Raw genomic sequence first — 19,561 nt, 5'->3', positions numbered from 1 at the left:
GGTGGCGGTGGGAAAAATCAAAGGACCTCAAAAACAGTCAAATGAAAGCAATAAGCAATCGTGATTGCTCAAAAAAAAAAAAAGAAAGAAATTCTGAGAATAATTGCGAATGGCACTGCGTTATTTTGTTACTTATATTTAAAAATATTAAATTAAATTTTTCATACCTTATTTGGAGAAAACCTAACATGGCAGCGTCGTAATATTATGGTTAGGATCTACGTATACTTCAAAATAGCTGCCAGGTTTGGTTTACCCCATAGACTAATAATAAGAGTAGTCCGAGCTTTCCCAGTCTTACGATGAAGAAATTAATTCAGAGATACATCATGTGACTGGTGTGTGGATTGGTGAAAACTTTGGCAACATGGTTGCTAGATGGCGATATTATCTACTGTTTGGCACTCGACATATATTTCAAGACGTAATGGATTTTCATTATAATTTTTTTTCCAGGTGCAGAGATTGAACTGTTTTTCCTTTAGTTATGAATTATTTTGACATTAGTAATTAGTTTTAGATCACAGTTTTCAGTAACCATTATTTCATTTGGAACTAATCATTTTAAGTGTAATGTTATGTGTTGACTAAAAGTATTCGCCGCAAACAAGTTGAAACAAATGCCTATAGCCCAGTAAATTTAAATTCCATTTTGGTGTCAATAGCTCAAACGGGGGTTGAGCTATAGAACGTTTTTTGTCGTCAATTGTGACTGCTGTATCTCAAGAAAAAATGAACGAAATCAATCAAACAAAAATTTATCAACAAGTAGCCCTTAGAGAGTATAAGAGCTGATTTTATTTTGGCGACAATAGCTGAAAAGGGGGTGGCGCAATCGAACGTTCTTTGTTTTCCATTGTGAGTGCCATATCTCAAGAAGTAATGTTACGTTCTGGATGAATTTTGGAATAAATGTCAATCCATATGTAAACAGGCATTGGTTCAATTTTGGCGCCAATCGCTCCATGGGGGGGGGGGGGGCTGATTTTTTTTGTGTGAATAAAAATAGCTTTATAATTGCAACAATAAAAAAGATAAATCGTTATAAACTGGCGTCTGCGTAATTCGCGTGATTTTAATTGTTGGAAAACTATAAGAAAATCGTGATGATTTAAACTTTTTAACTGTTACTATCTTGTGTTTTTTAACAAATAAATGTTTCTAATTATTTTAAGCAAGTTTTTAAAAATAATTATCAATTTTCATTATTTGCTTTGCTTTTGAGATAAATCGGGAATTGGGATGGTCCTTAAATTTTGGCGTGTGTAATTTTGTTTTTGTTGGGAATATTGCTACCTCGTCAAGCATGGAGAAGGATTGTAATTATACGAAAGATATAGAAGAATGTTTCGTGATGGCCACAACATACTATTTTTTTTTTTAAATTATTTTTTTGAAACTTTATTTAAAAGTAATTTTCGGAAATCGCTACAAACTACTCTTTTTTTTGTATCGAACTACTCGCTACTCTGTTTTCTTTAAAAAATAGTACGCTACACTACAAACTACTAAAAAATGTAGCTACTACAGTAGCGTCGCTACTTCCAACCACTGCCTTGGACACAATGCACAAAATTTTATCTCTCAATTCATTCAGAAGAAACGAAAGGTTCTAAAGTTCAAAGATTGAAATTCTGTGTCCTTTTACCCCTATCTTCAACTGACCCTAGCATTTTTTTTTTTTTTTTGAGCAATCACGATTGCTTATTGCTCTTATTTGACTGTTTTGATGTGCTATCATTTTATTTTCCCGCCAGCACCCTCTGCAGCATCACCGTGGACCGACTCCTCACAATGCTGCTCCTCTAGCGAAAACCGCCTACAGGTTGCATCCATATCCTACACACATGCGCATACATACACAACTACACACACGTGCATACATACACAGCTACACACACGCACTCACACACAGACACAAACACACACACACTCGTGATTGCGAAAAACATAATTTGAATTCAAGATGACAAAATTCGAATTAATTTTTCATTTATTTATTTATTTATTTATTTGAGCAATCACGATTGCATATTGTTCTCATTTGACTGTTTTGAATTCCTATGATTTTATTTTCCCACCACCTCCCTCTGCCAGCACCACTGTCGCGTCGACCGGCCTCACGATGCTGCTCCTCTTGCGAAAACCGTCTCCAGGTTGCGTCCATATCCTACACTTACACGCATACATACACGCGCGTTCACACACACACACACATACACACACATACATACACCTACACACACGTACAAAAACACATACACACAAACACGCATACATACAGAAACCTACACATACACACACAACTACCCACACACTCATGCCTGCACACAGACACAAACACATATGCCTACACACACATACACATCCTCCCCCCCATCCAAATACTCATACACACAACTACCCACACACTCATACCTGCACACAGACACAAACACACATGCCTACACACATACACATACCCCCTACACACAAACATACATTCCGTCCACACACACACACATAAACACACACGCCTACATACACACACACTCGTGATTGCGAAAAACATAATTTGAATTCGAGGTCAAAATTCAAATTATTTTTTTTTTCTTTTTTTGACGTGGAATTTTCATTTGAGCAGGAGGGTCGTGGAACGCATCTCTCGTGTAAGTTAAAACTCCACTGTAATCTGTATTTCAAAAATCGATTGCATTAACATCTATATATATAATTCTCTTACGTGCCGGCAAATGAAGGGGTGAATTTCTAAACCTCTGTTGGCAACACTTCGCCGATAAATCATGTAAACAAACTTCTACGTTGTTATGAAATCTTGAATCACAGAATACTCAACGAACTTTTTTTTTTTTGAGATGAGTTTGAGTCGGGCTGTGGCCCATTTCAACCTTAATCAGCAAAGAAAAGCTCAAAGAAGGCAGGAAACCGTTCTTGAATCCAATTTAAGACGAGCCATTTCCAGAGTTGTATTCTCTGATTCGCTGCCGATAATTTTTAGCGGCTGGGGAATTTTCAGTCAGCAGTTCCTTCAACAGATCAGGTGCGTCACACAATGCCGGTAACCGCACCTTTCCGTCATGGCAACATTTAGTATATTTATTTGCAGTATTACGCTCTTTCTGCCAATAAAGAGCACCACAAAATTCGCATTCTTCACACATTGCTCCACAATCATGTTCATCGGCAATGTTGTTTTGAACGCGTAGGCGCTTTGAGCGTCGTCTATTCTCTGCTTCAGTACGACAGTTCAGTTCAAAATGAATAACCGAGAAAGAATTTACTTTATTCCTTTTATTCTCAGCTGAAAGGTTTCGCCAAATTTGTTTAGGGTTATAGTAGTTTTAGTATTGTGCAAGCAAAGTAGCCTTGGCGAGTTTTCGCGTTTTTAGTTAAACCATTTTTTGTTCGTGACGTGGCAAGGATTCAGAATAACAACAAGAAGGACAAACGTTTGAGAAAATATGTTTGGTGCTCTCTGAGCCTGTTTTTAGTCATGGCCAGCTCTATGTGGCATTATCAAGAACAAGATCTTTTGAAGCAGTGTCAGTTGTGGCTCCCAAACGGGACATTTTTAATTGTGTATATGAGGAAGTTTTCTCAGATTAGAATATATAAGAGTGTAAATATGTAAATATATAAGAGTGTAAATAATGTAAATACATCCCTCGGGGGAGCCTGTAACCCCTAGAGGGCGCGTCCCCAGGTGGCGGATAGGGGAATGCCTTCATTGGTTTTCCAATGGGTGGTAGAAGGGAAATAAAATACCTTCCGCGGACCAACAGGTAGAAGTGCAATCTCTCCAAAGCAATGACAGACACTTTTGTATCTATAATGGTAAAGTTGTGCACATTGCCAAGGCAGTCATCTTACATACAGCAAAGTTAAACTGTCGAAAATCTGGCTAAAGCAGACAAATTAACATTATGAACGTAATTTTCATATTGGTTAAATGGATGGTGACCTAAATGCAATTACCAACTTTAATTTTTACGGAAAATTTTAGCTAGGCTAATGTATTGGCATACAGCGAGCGAGCGAAGCGATCCACAGGGAACTGCGTAAGCAGTTCCGGGGGTTGGCGAGCGATAGCGAGCAGGGGGCGATAGCCCCCTAGTTTTTCAAAATTATCTGGAAATACGTATCATTTGCGTTTTATGTATCAAGTTTTTCCAGTGTTCCTGATTAATCGTTTTATTTCAAAAATTCATGCCGAACAGTCAGGGGTGGAGTCCCGATGGGTTACGGGAGGTCACTGTGACCTTGGAAAAAGTTCCTCATTCGGCAAAATTTGTCTGAGGATTCGGCAAAATTGTCATCTTTCGACAAAATTATCAACCGGCGAAATTTTGGAGTTCCATTCGGTGAAATTATCATCATTCAGTGAAATCTGAAGTTCCATTCGAAAAAATTATTATCATACGGCAAAATTTGGAGCTTTATTCTTCATAGCTATCATTATTCGGCGAAAGTTGGAGTTCCATTCGGTGAAATTATCATCATTCGGCGAAATCTGAAGTTCCATTCGACAAAATTATTATCATACGGCAAAATTTGGAGTTTTATTCTGCATAGCTATCATTATTCGGCGAAAGTTGGAGTTCCATTCGGTGAAATTATCATCATTCGGCGAAATCTGAAGTTCCATTCGACAAAATTATTATCATACGGCAAAATTTGGAGTTTTATTCTGCAAAGCTATCATTATTCGGCGAAAGTTGGAGTTCCAATCGGTGAAATTATCACAGGGTTCGTACGCTCCGGGAAAACAGGGAAAACCTGGAATTGTCAGGGAAAGTGACACAGGTCAAAATGTCAGGGAAAAGTCAGTGAATTTTCCAAATTTGCCCTCTAAAATTTTTTTTCCATTTTTTTCCCCAGGGAATTTTGCTTTATGAGATCTAATCTTCATTTTTATCGATGGTTCCAAAAAAATTGTAAAAATTTTGAAGCAAAATGACGCTAGCAATAAAAAAAGTGGCTACCCAAAAAAACTTCCGCAACCGCCATTTTTGACTCTCAATAGTTCCCGCGAAAACAATTCCTCAGGTGAACAGGAATTATGCACAAACTCAATAGGAAGGAAGACAATTTAATGCTTCGGGAGCACAAACCTGAAGATGGTAGCGTCTATTGGGGAAAATCGTTTTTTTTTTTTTTTTAAATCGGAAAGGCTACGTGTGAAACGTAGTCGCCATCTTTGGTCATTCACAAGATGGAAGTAGACACGATCCTTAAATGCCTAAGTTTCCAAAATCAAAGAATAATTGGATGTTTTCTTTAATTGCAAACTAATGAAAATAACGTAAGATGTGCTGAATTTTTTTTTTTTAATTTTATTATTATTATTTTAAATATTTTTTTTTGAGAAATGAAAAATTTTGTTCTTAAAGCTTAATCTTACCATTATTGCTTGGGACGCAAATGCGCTAAAATCTTTTCAATTGAATTGTAGTTTCATGAAGATTTATTTTTTTGAAAAGTTTGTTTTCATGCTACCTGTTTTAAAAAAATATTTCTTATTTTTGGGCGTAACCGCCATATTTGGTTATTCCCAAGATAAAAGCACACAAGACTTTTTAAGTGCCTAAGTTCCCAAAAACGGCATTGGATGTTTATTGCAATGCAAACTATTGGAAAAAAAACCACAATTTGCCTTTTTTTTCCGGATAACTCATAATTATTTTCTGGAAAAATGCAAAATTTTATCTTCAGAACATTTTTTTATTCTAATTGATTTAGACGTTTTGTGCTAAAAACTGATTATTTTGTTTTAATTGTAGTTTTTTAAGGATTATTATAACTACTTTTATGCTACAAATTCAAAAATCTACTTATTATCTTAAATTTTTCACTTAGTCACCATATTTGGTCGTTTGCACGATGGAAGTAGACGTAAACTTCCAAAAACAGAATTGGATGTTTATCTCAATGCAAACTATTGAAAGTAACATAAAATGTGTAACAAATTATGAATTTTTAAAAATTGACTATTTTCTAAAGAAGAAAAATTTTAATTTAAGCATACTTTAATGTGCAAAAGAAAAAAAAGATGATTGGCGGATGTTGATTTTTGTTATTTTGCATTATATGGTATGCCAATCACTGCAACAAGTTAATCATATTCATACTGAGAAAAAGATTTGTATTTTGCGAAATTTTTTATGTGTTTATTCTAATAAGAAAATAAAATAAAGTATTGTAAACCAAGTATTTTAAAAATGTGGATGCTAAAAGATTGCTGTGCGACTACAGCAAAACGCTAATATTACGCATAACACGTGACATCGAAGAAAAGCTAAAATAAGTTGAAAGTGCTTTGTTTTCAACAAGTAATAAACCAATTGAAACAATTTTGAACGAAGTGTTAGGTAAAAAAGCTTAAAATTTAGAGGAAAAAAAGAAAGAAAAAAAATCTAGGGTTTTTTTTTTTTTTTTTTTTTTTTTTTTTTTAATTTAAGGAGGAAAACTTAAGTTCTTCAGCATTGGCTACTTTAAACAATGTTAGTTGTTTTTAAAATATTGCTTTTTAAACTTAATTTTCAATAAAGCGAGTAACCTAGAATTTTCTAGAAAACAATCTGGAAAAGTCAGGGAATTTTTTTAACCACAAGTGTATCATCATTCGGCGAAACTTAGAGTTCCATTCGTAAAATTGAGACTGTCCTCCCAAAAGTTTAGTTCGGGTTGCCTCTGCGAACAGTGGCCATGTGAAAGTAGTTATGAACAACTAGGCCTTTGTGCAATTGTCTTGTTGTTTCTTTCTTTTGGAGCTTGTTGCCCTCGAGGTGGTTATTAAAAGAGAGGAAAAACACTCGTTAATACACTTCGAAATGTGTCGATTATGCATAACCTAATGCATAATGCAGCCATCGCATCCCATTCGAAGTCATACGCATTCGTTACGTTTTGCGAATCTCCCAATTGTGGATTGTTCAAATTGCGATTTTAATAATCGCCTGCCAGAGGTGCTTTATGTTACATCAACATGCGTAGGAACACAGTTGCGTTTTGTTGTTTCCAGTGCTTTAGAACGTGTTAGAGCTGTCATTCGTTCGTCTGTGACCCAGTTCGAAGGGAGACCTTCGAATTTGGAATCCACGCTCACGTCCTTCCATGTTTCCTCTTGTGATCCAATTTTCAAGGTGACTATTTAGTCTTTGTCTTCCGAATCTTCCGTCGATCGATTTTTACGCAATTGCGGATTTGTGGAATAGAATTACGTAATGTTTTTCAACAATAGTGGTGGTATTTCTATTTCAGTTTTATTGCCACATGAACATGGCTATACCAAGCAGGCGCGCCCTGAACTTACATTTTTGGGACGGCGGAAATTCTCAATTTGTCAAATGGAACTACAAACTTTGCCAAATGGAACTTCAAATTTTTCCGAATGATGATAGTTTTGCCGAATAAAACTCCGTTGCCAAATGGAACTTCAAATTTCTCCGAATAATGATAATTTTACGAATAAAACTCGAAATTTCGCCGAATGGAACTCCAAATTTTGCCGAATCGTCAGACAAAATTTGCCGAATAAGGAAATTTTTGAGAGGGGGGTGCCACTGGCATCAAGTAAGACATAAAATAAAAAGTTAAAAATAGCTGGTGTAGTAGATCTGACTAATGGTTAAAAATATCAAATATAGTTTCCAGTGATGTTCCCATCAATTTTTCTGAGGGTATACTCCCAGTAAATCACTACGCACAATATGTGTATGCGATCATATACATAATGTCATAATATGGAAATTTTTGAAGTTTGAGGGTATACGCTATATGTCTAGAAAATGTTTGAGAGTATACGGCGTATATGGAGTATATACCCTATGGGAACACGACTGATAGTTTCACTGAAAAGAATTATGTTGTAGCTGAAAAAGAGATAATGAAAAAAAAGCTGTTGTACGTATTATTTTTAATGGCGGAGGAATCTATGTTTAGAACATCATTTGTTGCAAAAACACTATTAAACAAATCACGGTGAGCAACTTACCGCAAGAGAAGAAGAGAGGGGATTTTTTTTTCATTCCAACCCCTATTCAAGCTGCGGGTCTTTAGACTACAGCATCGTTGGTCATTTTCATTTGAACACCCCTTATAAAATCTTTTTTCTACCCCCTTTTTTCCTACAAAAATGAAAAAAGCAACAGTTTTGGTGGATATTTTTGGGTGTTTTCATTAAAAAAAATGCCCTGGGTCCGTGGGCTTTAAAACACCCGGGTTTTTGCCAACTTGTCCTCTATGTTGCAAACCAGATTGCATTATCCCTGACTGACAAGGGTTGCCGTTTTGAAAAGACCATGTGTCTATCGATTTTATCAGAAAATCCAAGAAGTAATTGAAAGTAAAGTCATGCTACCACAGATATTAGCTCCGTACTCCGAAGTATGACATAGAAAATATTACTGCTTCGAAAAACTTCAAGCTGAACTCAAGTGAGCTAACGCAATTAACTTTTTAACGTTAAAATTTTCAATGAGCTATGTGAAATCAATGAAACTTTTGACATAAACAACAAAACACGTAGTTCACACATTACTTTTCAAACTAGTTTAGAATTTTGTGTTAATTGTTTACAAATAAACATAAAACATGGAGCCTTTTTTTTAATTATTTGTTGAAGTTAATTGATAATTTGTTACCATGATTTGAAACATTTGAATGAGAGAAGATGACATTTTCATGCACATCAAAATTTCAGAAAATTTAATTCCAAAACTTCAATCCCCTGAATCATTTTATCATATTTTTCGAAAATTTTATTTTACCTTTTAGTAAACTTCTATGGTCGATGAATTCTTTTTTTTTTTTTTTTTTTTGTTTGAAAACATACCTTTTTTAGTAGTTTGAGGTTTTTTTTTCTTTTCTTTTTTTTTTTTTTTTGCCTATTTCTCTTTTATCCACCTTATTTTTCATTGAACTTCACGGGAGAATTTGAAAACAATGAAAAATAAAGACTTTTTGAGTGCAAAATAAATAAATAAATAAATAAATAAAACGAGCTGATGTGTGCATTACATGACTTCCTTTTACTCCAATTTAATGTCATTTTCTCGTTATTGGCAGTTTTGATGTGATTCAATAGTTTACTCTCTATATATCACCAATGGTGACCAAATTGAAACCAGGTTAAAAATAAATGAATAAATAAAATAAATAAAACTAGTATGTTGTGGCCAACACGAAACTTTCTTCTATATATTTTTCTTTCTTTTTTTGATCTCTCCTCATGCTTGACGAGGAAGCAACGAAAACAAAATTACACATTCAAAAACTTGACGACCATCCCAATGTCTGATATATTACAAAAGCAAAGCAAAGAGCGAAAATTGAAAGTTATTTTAAAAGCCTTGCATGAATTAATTACAAATATTTTATTTGTTAACAAACATAAGATGGCAACAGTTAAAAATTTTAAATCATTGAGATAATATTTCCGATCATTTCCATACAATTAAAATCACGAGAAATACGCAGACGACAATCTATTACGATTTATCTTTCTTATTGTTGCATTAATAAAACTATTTTTATTCGCCAAAAAAAAAAAAAGTCAAAAGGCGTCAAAATTGAACCAAAGCCTGTTTACATATGAATTCATATATATTCCAAATTTCAACCAGAACGTAGCATTACTTCTTGAGATAGGGCACTCACAATGGAAAAAAAGAACGGGCGATTGCGCTACCCCCCCTTTTTAGCTGTTGACACCAAAATAAAATCAGCTCTTATACCCACTAAGGGCTACTTGCTGATAAATTTTTCTTTCATTCTGTTCATTATTTCTTGAGATACAGCAGTCACAATTGACGACAAAAAACGTTCTATAGCTCAACCCCCGTTTGAGTTATTGACACCAAAATTGAATCAGCACTTGTTTCTGTTAATGGCAACATGTGGACCAAATTTTGTTTGATTCCACCAGTTACTTCCTGAGGCAAGCACGCGTAACTCAAAAAACGTCCCATTGCTCCACCCCCCCTGGGAGGAATTCGCGCCAAAAACCAATGGGCACAAGTTCACATAGGAGCACATATGTGTACCAAATTTCGTTCGATTTCATGCGGTGGTTTTTGCTGTAGAGCGGCCACAAAAAACTGGTCACACACAGACGTGACACACACACACACACACACACAGACATTTTTCAAAAATAGTCGAAATGGACTCAGCACACCTCAAAACGTTCGAATCCGTCGAAATTCGAAAATTTGCACGAATCCAATACTTTCTTCTATATATTAGACTAGCAAAAATACCCGGCGTTGCCTGGGTCAGTAATAATTATGAGAAACAATCGTTACCTGCATTTGTTTTCTGTTTTAAGTAGAAGAATTTAAAACACACATTTTTGACGTTATTAAAAATCTAGCTTCTTCCTTACTGATAAAACTAAAGTAGCAGTAAGTAGAAAGAGCAAAATAATATTCATTTAGAAACGAAAACACAAAATTTAAGCATATACAAATTTGAAGAATTTTCGAAATATGAAATTAAACTTCACATGTTTAAAAAGATTTATCAGTTAATTTTTTTTTTTTACATGGAATCTTACCTTCTCTGTCTGTCTATTGAAGTACGAACTGATTAAAAAAATGTAGCCGCGCGCCCGTGATCCCCTTAAACTTGCTTTAGTTATTTTGGAAAATTTCAATTATTGTGGGTTCTTGGTGCAATTTAAAATGCTACCGAATTTGCAGGAATCGTTTTGGGATACCTTGGATAATGCTCCCCCTCCTTACTTTGTAAAACGGTATATTACTAATTTTTGTTAAAGAGATAGTGTCGCCATATGCTAAGATCCTTTTGGTCACCATAAAATGGCGCTAAACAATTTCATCCGAAATGTTTCCAAAATAAGAAGTAAAATTTGGCGATATTTTGAATTTGTGCACAAAGTCACATTAATGGAAGTTTTTGTGCTGTTTATGGATTTGCCTAATTTAGTTGCTGGATTATTTTACAGTAAAAAAAGTTTTTAAAGATTCTTTGATTGACGATATTTTGGTTACATGGTGAAAGCTGACAAACATTATTACGTAGTCTTTGACTTCAAAAACCGCGACAGTTGAAAAAACTGCCAAATGCATCCGCTTCTGAAATCTTTCTGCATAAATTTTGGGGAGGTTTCTGCTGTTAGATTGGATAATGATTAAAAAATCCAATCAGCACAAATAATAAAAAAACACCATTAATTACACTAAAGTTCCGTTTAAATTTAAAACAATCAACCAAATCTAGTTATTATTAGCCAATCTTGGGGGAAAAAACATTACTTTAAGATTTGACTTGAGAAAAGCCTCAGTCACACGAAACACAAAAATATTCAACAGTTCTAACTATGAACTGGGAGTTGAGATGATACACTAAATAATGAATTGGGTTGAGGAAAGCCTTCGAACATGGAACAAAAAAAGCTCATAACTCGTTTTTCATACAACTTAGAATTTTCTAACATATGCCATCTTCAGCAGAAAAATAAGCGCTTTCGATGGACACATAATTTTAATATGTGCACGTATTTTTTCACCGTCATATTGGGGCATTTATGCGAAAATTTGGACAAATTAGAATAAAAAAGGAACTATTAATGGGATTTTTTTCGAACTGGTCTACAAACCTCCCCAGTACCAAAAAGAACAAACGGTGAAAGTTTCAGCCAAATCTGCCGGGTAGTTTCTGAGATCTTAGGTAACAAATTTACCAAACTCCATTTTTATATATATAGATAGAAGAAGATATAGAAGAAAGTAAATATTCGCTAAATTTGTCGCCAAGTTGCCGACCATCATCAAGTGTCCGCCAAATTATAACGCCACTTGAGTTTACATCGAAATTAACAATGATTTCCTCCCAAAAAGGGGCAAAAGACCCCCTTTGGAGCATCCGACTGCAACCAGAAAGGGAGGTGCTCAACTAGACCCTACTAGAAGCCTACGTACCAAATTACAACTTTCTAGGACATTCCGTTCTTGAGTTATACGACATACAAACACACGTAAGCACATACATACGTACATACAGACGTCACGAGAAAACTCGTTGTTTTTTTCTCGGGAATCGTCCAAATGGTTATTTCGCTTGACTGTACGTTCTTAGGCACTTATCCACGTGTGGTCGAGTCGAAAAAAAAAAAACTCGACATTCATTCAGGGGTGAGCAAAATGGAAATAAAGGTCGATTTTTTAGTGAAATTTTTTTCGCGAATACAATACTTCCTTTTTTGTAAAAGGAAGTAAAAAAGACACGATTTTTTTCTCCCTCAATATTTTAGCTTTCATGACTTTCATTGGCCACGCTGAAATGGCTCACGTGACTCGTCACCTACTACTCACAAAGGCACGACGAACTGAAATCAATAAGCAATCTTAATAATTCAAAAAGTTTCAAAATAATGAAAAATATATGAGTATATCTCTTTTACGGCTAAACTTGGATTCCGTTCAGTTCTGGTTCATTTTTTCTGTTTGGCGCAAAGCACCGCGTTCTAATCCGCGAATTTATCTCCTATTTGCAATCATGTATTTGACCTATATCTCAGGTATTTGTAGAAATATGCTTCCTTCCGAGACGCAACCGAGAAAGTGGGGAACATTGGAGCGGAACGGTGTTTCTGATCAATATCTCAACTTGCAATTACGGTCCATTGTCCGTTACTTTCTCCTCAAATAGTTTCATGCAATTTCCTTAACTGGTTCTAATCATTCGACATTTGTTCGAATTCTTTTAAAATCCTGTTCTGAGCCATACATGAATTATGGTGTAATTCGAAAGTTACTCTAGAATACAGAAAAAATTTCAAGATGTTATGCTTGTTTGCAAAATAATGGTGAATATTCACTGCTTATTTCTTTTCTCATTGATCAGTTTTTCTCGGTTTCTGGTTTGTTGATTTTCAAATTGCGATTTGTTGATTTTGTAAAAGATTAAGAAAAAAAAAAGAGGAAGAAACTAGTTGAAGGACAGATATTTAAAAATTTTAATTGCAGACAAAGGTTTTAATTAAATGAATGAATTAACAACGTTTTAATGCACAAAAAGCAAAATTGTGCATTAAAATGTTTTCATTCATTTAATTTTCAAGCACAAAGGTATTTATTCGTTATTAAATGTTTTAATGTTGTAGAAAGTTCTTTTCGTTTTCAGATGAACTAAAGTACGAAAGAAAATACAGCAATTGAGATGAAATAACAATTCGATCGTTTATTTCAGAAAACAGCTACGTGCGCGTGAGCTTTAACCCTTCAGAACTCGCACTATAAGCGAAATTTAGACTTCGTAGTGGATTTGAAAAAATATCAGGACACATTTAAAAATGATCAGGACAAAATTAGAACACTTAATATTTTTTAATGTGTGTGGTGTATATAGGGCAATGTAGGGTCAAGTGAAGTGAGCAAAGTGAAATGGAAAATTATTTCCATAGTTTGTTCAGCGCCACCTATCTAGCAATATTTTAACTATGTTCTTATACATATAGTTGATTCCTGTCAAAAAATTAATAGATATAAAGATCTATGAAAATATTTACACTACTCAAGTTTGATACACATATTGTAATATTTTGTGGTTTGTCAAAAATAGTCTTTGTTATTATAAAATGATAGTTTTTTAAATTAACATTGATGTAATTTTGAGATATATTGATGTTCGGTGCAGTACTTATTTAGTTAAAATATTAGTCATATTTTGATTTCAAATGTTAAATATATTCTCTCAAGTGCACGTGGGGCAAAGAGAAATTGTTTAGTTCATTTACTTGTTCATTTATTTATTTAATCACTTTTGTATCCATTCATTAATTAGTTCATCTTCATTCCCTCATTCATTATTTACTTATTTATTAATCATTCGCTTATTTTCTTTTTCATTCACTATTTTATTAACTCCTTTTTTTTACCCTACATTAATCAATTTATTTATTTGTTCATATATTTTAATTATTTATTCATTTATTCCTTCATTCGTTTATTTATTCATTTATTTATTCGTTTAATGAAAATTATTTTAATAAACAAAATAGAAAATATTTCATTAGAAAAATACTTTTATTTTTCACTTTGCCCCATACGTGGGGCAAATTTAAACCATTTAAACGATTTCTATTATGTAAATGAAGTTGAGCGTGATTATGCTTGTTAAATGTCTTGATTGCAATCATAGGAGTCGGTATCACTTGCACCCCCCTTCTCCTCTAGTATTGGGTAAAAAATTAATTAAAAATATATTACTTTGGCACTTTTTAATTAAAGAAATTTTTATCATTGAATTCATCAAGCGAAGGACAAAATACATAACGAAAAGTATTAATCTCATGTTTATGTGATGCCGAAGGGGGGGGGGGGGGGCAGTGGGTGTACTTTCACCCCCCCCCCCCCCCCCCCGGCTTTTATAATGAAGTTAAATTCATTTCAAAAAATAATAGCAACTAAATACTTTTTATTTTAATATTATCTTTACATTTTTAAAAATAACATGTTATTCTAAATAGGCAAAATTAATTTCATTTTATGAAAAGGACAAATTACGTGCTTACAAAAATATTGTGATCAGAGAAATAAAACTTATAAATTAAGTAATCTCAACAAAAGTGAATATATCTCATTTTTTGCTAATAAATAAATAAATAAATACATAAAAACAATAAAAAAAAATCATCAAGAAAAATATAAAGCAAATAAAAAAAATACTGAATTAATATTTTTTTTAGTCACTACATGCCGATGCCCATGTTTTCTATTATTCGTTCGAGAACAAATTAGTAATCTCCTCTGCTCGGGTATTTATTGACAAAATTGCGTCTTTCCTTCAACAAAGATCGGCCAACTGCCAAAATTTTACAATGAAATGCGACTGGGTCTATTATTGTCTGTTTCTATTTTCAAATCGTGCGTTTTATCCTTTATTCGTCGTTCATTCACCTTCTCTAAATGCGACATTAAAGATTAGGCGAAACAATATTTATTTCCCTTTTTTTTCCCAAATATCTTTTTTCCTGAAATAATGTCGTCTGTCACTTTATAATTACTAATCAGTCTTCTGTAGACACACATTTTTGTAGATATTTCCTTTAGTGTCTCATTGAAAAGACTGATGAGTTTACAATTCGGTTTTTCTTTCTAGAAATAAATTCTTTTTCAGAAACTATGAAAATGCTTCATGAAAAATCTTTTGTATTTTTCCGTGCATGAAGATTCAATTTTTTGTCTTTAAACTTCATCTTAGAAATAGAGTGCGTCTCAGATAAAAAAATGTTGTACGCTTTTCTGAGCTTTAAGCACTTGTTTTTATATTGGTGGACCAAGACATAGGTCGAAAATAAACCCGAGGACCCCCCTTAGCCAGCACTGATGTTGTATGGCTACGAGGCCCGTTGGTCATTGGGGACTGCAGCGAATGAAAAAGAACTAATAGAAAAATTAATTTTATGGCATCGTTGTGTTCTTGAAAATAAGTCTCTGAAGTTTGGAGCTAACCGTTTACTGACAACTTAGGATTAGGTTTTTTTTTAAATTAATTTATTTATTTTTTATGTAAAAAGGTTTGATCATGTGTGTGTGTGTGTGTGTGTGTGTGTGTGTGTGTGTGTGTAGCCTTAAAGTTGTATTTCTTGTGCTCTCTAATTTAAGTAATTGAAGTAAAAAAATTTCCAAAGATTTTTGTATTATACATTGAGACAAATGCAACTAAAACAATCTCGCAAGTAACATGAAAAATTGCAAAACTTTTGAATGTGAAAGTTCTATTCTATTGATGTGGTTAAAATATAAAAATCGTCCAGTTAAAACAACATAATTGGCTACGCTGTTATAATAAGATCGAAGTTATATATTTTATCGATTCATTCATATTTCCGAAAATAAATATAGCAACACTAATCAGTAGAATTTTTCCTCTTCGGGCAATATCTAAACTTAAAATAAAGGTATAATTTGAAAGGGCTAAATTATAATCTGAATGGACCAATCGGAAAAACTACTCCGTTATCGTCTTATAAGTTCTAAATATGAAAACGGTCGTGACCAATAAATACTCGAGATTCGTGAAACTGGAGGTCATTGAAGCAGTCAAGTCTAAAAGCCAAATTGAGTTTTTTTTGTAAACAATGAGTTTACCCGTTCTCATTCTCATGGGAAGTTTTTGTCAGTCACATGCCTCAAATCCGCCAACCTAAAATCAGCTTTTGTCTAAAATCCGCACGAGACTTGACTTGAGCTTCAAACAAAGAAATTTACAATTAAATATTCAGTCGGAAATAACATATGAATATCAAAATTGAAAAAACTTAGAATCGATTCTTATTTAATTTTTAAATTTAAGGTTTATTTTGCATAAATATAATTCGCACTTAAAGTCCATCCTAATCAAGGTTTGCCGATAGATATCAGTCGATATAAATCATGATATATATCACGATTATATATCTGATATTTATTTTGTAAATATCATGATGTTTTGACATTTTCGATATATATTTTTTCAACTAGGGTATTTCCAATATGAAAATTATATTTGCCTAGTAATATTGTTCATTTATTATTAAAAATATCCGAAAAGCTATATGATGCATTTTTATGAGGTATTAATACATCATTAATGTAACAAAGTAATATAATATTCCTTTTTTATTTTATATTCATAAAATTATTAGTAATTTAGCAATCCATATTAAAAGTGCCTAATTAATTATTAAACATTGGTCAGAAAATAAGAAAATGTCTTATGACTGTGCACAGACTAATGCATATATTTTTTATTTCCGAATCATATAACTGTGTAAAAGTAGCTAACAGAAGAAAAATGAGTAAAGCAGCTAAATGCAAATCCATTAAAAATGTTAAAAGTATAAAATGAAATATTAGATATAAATAACGAAAGAGAGCTTTACTTTTTTTTTTAAAGTTTACATGTTGTAATAATAAGTAAATAAAGAGTAATTTGAGGGTGCGCTTACTGTTTTGAAGACTTTAGTTTGTGCTGATTGAAAGTACCGGATATATATCAAAATATCCGATATATACCTGTATATCAAAATATCGGATATTTTCGAAAACTGATCCTAATTATTTGTATGCTGTGCTATTATTTACTGCAGCCATGTAAACCCCAAACTCTTCCCCCTCGTTGTGCCTTAGGAATTTTCAAATAGTGCCTGATTTTTTCGTCTGATTTACATACAGTGAAATCACGTTGCAGCAAATACCATTATAATGAAATATTCGTTTCAGCAAAGTGAATTTTCAGTCCCATTTTAATTTCCTTTACAATGCTGGAATTTCATTACAACGAAACTTTAGTTACAACGTACAAAATTTTCACCCCTTGAAGTTCTTTGTAACGGGATTTCACTGCATTTTCTTATACAACTATTTTCTGGACCTCAGGCAGTCCACTAAGTTTTGATTTCTCATTTTCTCTTATATGTTTTCTCCTGTCTTTGTTGTGAGACGTGTTTGAATAATTATTCGAGATTTTTTTCTTCCAAGATGGAGAATGCATTCACCTGGAGCGCTACACTGCGTGCCACACCTTAGCCCACGCCCGATGCGCACTGGCGCCGAATGAATAATGACGCTCTTAGGATAGGACTTTTTTAATGCATGCGTCCGAATCTCTGAACGCTTTTGCTAATAGCAATACCAGCGATAGGGTTGCTTCGGGTTTCTTCGCTTTTTCGACTTTTAAAAAAGCTCCATGACGTGCTGAACGGTTGGACTGAGAATGGGGTCGTTTCCAAAATTTTAAAAGTATTTTTTTCTGAAAGAGCATGCTTAAAAACATAGGATCTAACCATTTTTTAAATAATTTAGACAAGTTTAATATTTTAAAAAAATAACTGAAATCAGTGCGCTTTCATTGTTTACACTTCCGTCGTGTGACATCACAAATGATGAAATGCCATTCACAGAACAAAATATTTAATTCGCATCTTTACTCACGTGCATTGGCAACGATATGGTTGATAGCAAGCATAGAGCGCAATTTTAATTCGCTGCTTGATTATCATAACGTGGAAACGTAGTAGAAAGATGCGGCAAAGTGCATCATTTGTGACGTCATCAAGACCACGCCTTGTTTGAAAAATCGGACATTTAAAAAAATTAATTAAAAGAACACTGTTGGGAAAATGAAAGTATTTTCTGAATCCATGTTATTATTATTATTTATTTATTTATTTATTTTTTTTGCTCATTCTATCCATTTCAATGACTAAATGTAGTACTTTTGACTGAAAAAAACCTCCCCATTGCCAGCTCCGCCATAATTCTGTGACGGATTCGTTTCGCAATAACAATGGAAAGCAAGTCAAATATGATGTGAAGAATTTCTATTTAAAAAAAAGTCAGCTGTTGATAGACGAACCAAAGTGGTAAATATAACATTCGAAATTGGACCTCAGAGCTTCAAGTTCAGGATCAAGAATGTTAAGACAGCCACTGAATAAGTGCTCCTCACCAGGGCCGGATTAAGATATCAGGGGCTAGGACATATGCTTTTTTGGGGCTCCTGTGTTGTCAACCCTTTCAATTTTAGCCATTAGCAAAAACAATTTTAGTTATTGGTTTTAAAAAAATTAAGCATTTGGGGACCCCTAAAAAGTTTGGGCTTTAGGCCACAGCCTTGTTCCCCTATTCTCTAATCAGGCCCTGCTCTTCGCTGCTACATTCGCATCGGTGGGTGAGAAGTCACTGCGACCTCCCGAAGATGTCCGTATTCTTCAAATTTTGTCTTACTATTAGGCAAATTTGGAGACATTATTGCAATTTTTAAATGCCCGAACCTCGCTTTTCATTCGATGGATGGACTTGTGTGTGCATGCTCGTATTTTATCATTCGGCAAAATTTTGGGTGCAATGTTTGGCAAACTGATAATTCTCCCTCCCAAAAATTTAAGTTCAGGGCGTTCCTGATTCGCAGTCATTTTTAAGTGAAATGAGAGAACAAAACTATTACTTTGTCCACTGTTCATCAGAGAATTAGAGAAACGACTAGATCGCAAGAGAAAGAGGAAACTTTTCTGTTTAAAAATTTTGCAGTACATAATTCTTGATGGCTGCAGCAAACCTCTTCTGAATAATACCAATTTTGTTCTTTTCTTCAGAACAGAAAATGGAAAGTAGCTGAGCTAACCGGTATTTCCATGGTATTTGCAAAATAGCTCAGTCCCACAAGCATCCTAAAATCTGTTTTTGAATGATTCTAGTAATCTATTGAAAGATATCAATCTATATTTACAAACTATTCATTGAATGAAACGCTAATATAGTTGAACAAGTCGACTCGTGCGGAACACCGCACTGTCATTCGAATCGTTTCATGTGGAATTTCGCTCTTTAAAAATTTAAAAGAAAGAACATTATAAAGAAGAACCGAAAAAAGTAAACGGATTAAAGTAAACGGGAAAATTTAAACGCACAAAAGAAGACATGTAGAATGAAGACATCAGCAACAAAACCTCGTTAAAAACAACGTTGTGATAATGTGACCATCGCTTACCTTTTGGTTGTGCGTATTTTCAATGCAAACATAAATATCATTAAAAGTGTGACTGAGTGACTCG

The 19,561-nt window shown here is 33.7% G+C and overlaps 1 protein-coding gene across 1 annotated transcript in view; it reads left to right on the top strand.

The window, feature by feature from the left end:
* Nucleotides 1-19,561, top strand: part of LOC129225799 (F-box only protein 25-like) — an 87,558-nt gene that overhangs the window by 21,302 nt on the left and 46,695 nt on the right. The gene's annotated exons all lie outside the window — the stretch shown is intronic.

This window comes from Uloborus diversus, chromosome 7, assembly GCF_026930045.1.
Source record: "Uloborus diversus isolate 005 chromosome 7, Udiv.v.3.1, whole genome shotgun sequence".
NCBI classification, from domain to species: Eukaryota; Metazoa; Arthropoda; class Arachnida; order Araneae; family Uloboridae; genus Uloborus; species Uloborus diversus.
This window is presented reverse-complemented; position numbering and strand designations above follow the sequence as displayed.